Here is a 3496-nt window from a genome sequence, read left to right as displayed (position 1 = left end):
TAATCCAAGAAACCAAAATGAACTCCTCTGATATAGCCCTTTTTGAGAAAAAACTAGGTGTTAGACAGCTAGAGCACTCCCCTGCAACAGGGGCCTTAGGGGGCTTAGTCATCATTTGGGACTCTAGATTCATCTCTTTTACACCTTTAGAGATTAAGAAAACTTGGATGGGAGGAGAAGTAGTAAGTTATAAAAATAACCTAAGATTCAAATTGATTAATGTTTATGGTCCTATAGAAAATACGGATAAGGCTAGGGTGTGGGTGGAACTAGAGTCTTTCCTCAGAAGTTTCCCAAATGATGTATGCATCATTGGGGGAGATTTCAATGCTATCACTAAGATAGCAGACAAAAGAGGAGGTAGCAAAAAGCTTCCTCCAGTAGCTATAGATTTCAATCATTGGATCAATAGGAACTCCCTGTTGGAAATCCAGATGGTAGATAATGCCTTCACCTAGAATAGCAGAAGGCTTGGTTTCTGTAATATTGCTGAGAAACTAGATAGGTTCTTTATCCATGGAGAGCTCTCAGAGCTTAACTTTACCCTGAATGTAGAACCCCTCCCTTTAGTAAGATCTGGCCATTTCCCACTTCAACTAATCTTATTATCTGACCACACCCCTAAAAAATGTCCATTCAAATTTGAGAGCATGTGGTTCAGAGATGATAACTTTTTAAGCTTAATTGAGAACTAGTGGAGAAGCTTTGTTTTCTCTGGTTCGAAGATGTTTATTATAACAAGAAAGTTAAAGCTTATCAAAAGGAAGCTCTTAGAATGAACAAGACTAATTTTGGTAATATTTTCGATAAAAAACTCCTAATAGAAAATGATCTTAAGAATGTTAACATTGAGGTTCTTGAGAAGGGGATGGATGAACATCTCTTCCTCAAAGAAAAGGCTCTTCTCTCTGAGTATGAAAAGACACTCTCAAATGAAGAGATCTTTTGGAAACAAAAATCGACGGAGACTTGGTTGAGTGATGGGGACCGAAATACTAAGTTTTTCTACAATAGTACTAAGTAGAGGCGATGGGTCAATCGAATTTCTAAAATTAAGAATTGGTAGGGTTCCATCCTATCTGAACTAGATGATGTTGCCTCTAAGGCAGCAAGGTTTTTTGATAAAATCTTAAACAATATTGAAGGCTCCAACCTCAGAGGACAACTCAATATTATCAAGAATATTCCAAAACTCATTAATGATGAACACAACAAAATCCTGTCAAAGAAATTCTCTGAGGAGGAGGTTAAATCTATCCTTATGAAGATGAATCCCAACAAGGCCTCGGGCTCGGATGGCTTTCCCACTAGCTTTTTCCAAAAAAGCTGGGGTTTTATGGGGACAGAGATCACAGATGCCTAAGAAGGTATTAGGAACTCTGGTCAGATTCTGAAAGAAATCAACAATATGTTCTTAGCTCTGATCCCAAAAAAAGAGAATCCTAAAAGCTATAATAACTTCAAACCAATAGACCTTTGCAACACTCTGTACAAATCTTAATCAAAACCCTAGCAGCTAGACTCCATAGTCTTCTCCCCATTATCATTAGTGAAGAACAAACCAGCTTCGTAGTAGATAGATCAATCTATGATGGGGTTATTATAGCCCAAGTGGCCATTCATTCAGTCCAGCTCAAGAGGTCCCCAAGTATGCTAGTCAAATTAGACATAAGCAAAGCTTACAACAAAGTTGATTGGCGCTTCCTATGCAAATGCTTGGAGGCCTTTGGATTTTACAAATCCTTGATCAACCTAATCTTTGAATGTATATCCACCCCCAAATTCTTGGTCTTGGTTAATGTGTTCCCAGAAGGTTTCATAAGTAGCTCAAGAGGGCTTAGGCAAGGAGATCTTATTTCCCCCTTCCTCTTCATCATCATGGTTGAAGCCCTAGGTAGATCCATCTCTAAGGCCAAAGAGAAAGGAGGGATCCAAGGAATCCCCATTACCACCAGCCTCCCTCCCTTTACCTACCAGCAATTTGTCGACGACATGATACTTTTTGGGCAGGGAAGTGTAAGGGAACTGGGTGCCCTCAAAGGCATCCTTAATTCCTATATGCTTGCCTCGGGTCAAGAGGTGAATCTGGCCAAGTCTACAGTTTTTATGTTCAACATAGACCCCTCCTTAGGGAAAGTGATCAGCAATATCCTGGAGATTAGTGAAGGAACTCTTCCTTGCAAATACCTAGGCATTCCCCTTGACAAGGGTCGAAGACCCTCAAAATTATGGGACAGCTTGGTGGATAAAATCAAGTCTAGGATTAACATTTGGAAAGGAAAATGGCTTTCATCTTTAGGTAGAGAAACCTTGGTTAGATCGGTCTTGTCAGCTATGCCCATTTACCAGCTCTCCTGTCAACATTTATCTTCTTCTAAACTTGTAGAGCTCAACAAGAATCTCAGGACTTTCTTTTGGTAATGTGCTAATGACAATCGTAAAATATCACTCATATCCTGGGACAACATATGCAAACCTAAAGAAGAAGGAGGAATTGGCATTAAAAACCTTCATGATCAGGGCAAAGCCTTGGGTGCCAAGTTGGTCTGGAGGATGTTCATAACCCCCCACCTCAAATGGGCTCGCTTGCTGCACCACAAATATCTTAATGGAGGGAATCCTAGCCAAATCTTCAGAGAAACCAAACCTCCCAGAGGGTCCTGCCTATGGAATTTTATGTTAGACTGCAGGAGGATTATCTCAGACAGACTTACTTGGAACTTGGGGTTCGGGGATAAATCTCTTTTCTAGTCGGATTCATGGGGTGGATATAAGGCTATTGATAATATCCATGACTTTGGTGCTACTCGTATCCTTCTTGAATCTCATAGAGGACCCCTATTAAACAACTATATCTCCCCTTCAGAGGATGGGGCTGGTTGGCAGTGGATTGAGAAGGAAGATGAGGATATCCCAGTAAGGGATAAACAAAAACTTATGGCAATTCTTAAATCAAGGAACATTGCCTTAGGTCAGAATGAGGACAAGCTCATCTGGGATGGCTCCCTAAGAGGAGAATACAACTCCAAGGATGGGTACTCTCTCATCTCCAAATCATTTATAAGACCTATGACTAAGCTTCCCTTGAAACTTTGCTGGGATAAATATTATCTGCCTAAGCCAGGTATCTTCTCCTAGCTTGCGGTTCAGAACAAGCTCCTAACTATGAACAAATTTAGAAGAATGGGGGGTATGAGGGCCCTAGTAGATGTCCTCTTTGGGAGGCAGATGAGGAAGACACCAATCATATCCTCCTTAATTGCTCCTTTGCTCACAAATGTTGGATCTAGTTCACCAACAAACTTGAATGGTCTGTAGCCTTCCTCCACACCATCTTTGGAATGCTCAAGGCATGGCTATCTCTTTGAAGGTTTATGGACAAATCTTCTTTCTTCCATTATGTGGGAACTATGGAAGGAGAGAAATAGACATCTCTTTAAAAATGAAAAACTAGAGGTTCCCAGAATCATTAACAAGATAGAGTCAGCTATCACTG

Source organism: Cryptomeria japonica, chromosome 1, assembly GCF_030272615.1.
Source record: "Cryptomeria japonica chromosome 1, Sugi_1.0, whole genome shotgun sequence".
Lineage (NCBI taxonomy): Eukaryota > Viridiplantae > Streptophyta > Pinopsida > Cupressales > Cupressaceae > Cryptomeria > Cryptomeria japonica.
This window is presented reverse-complemented; position numbering follows the sequence as displayed.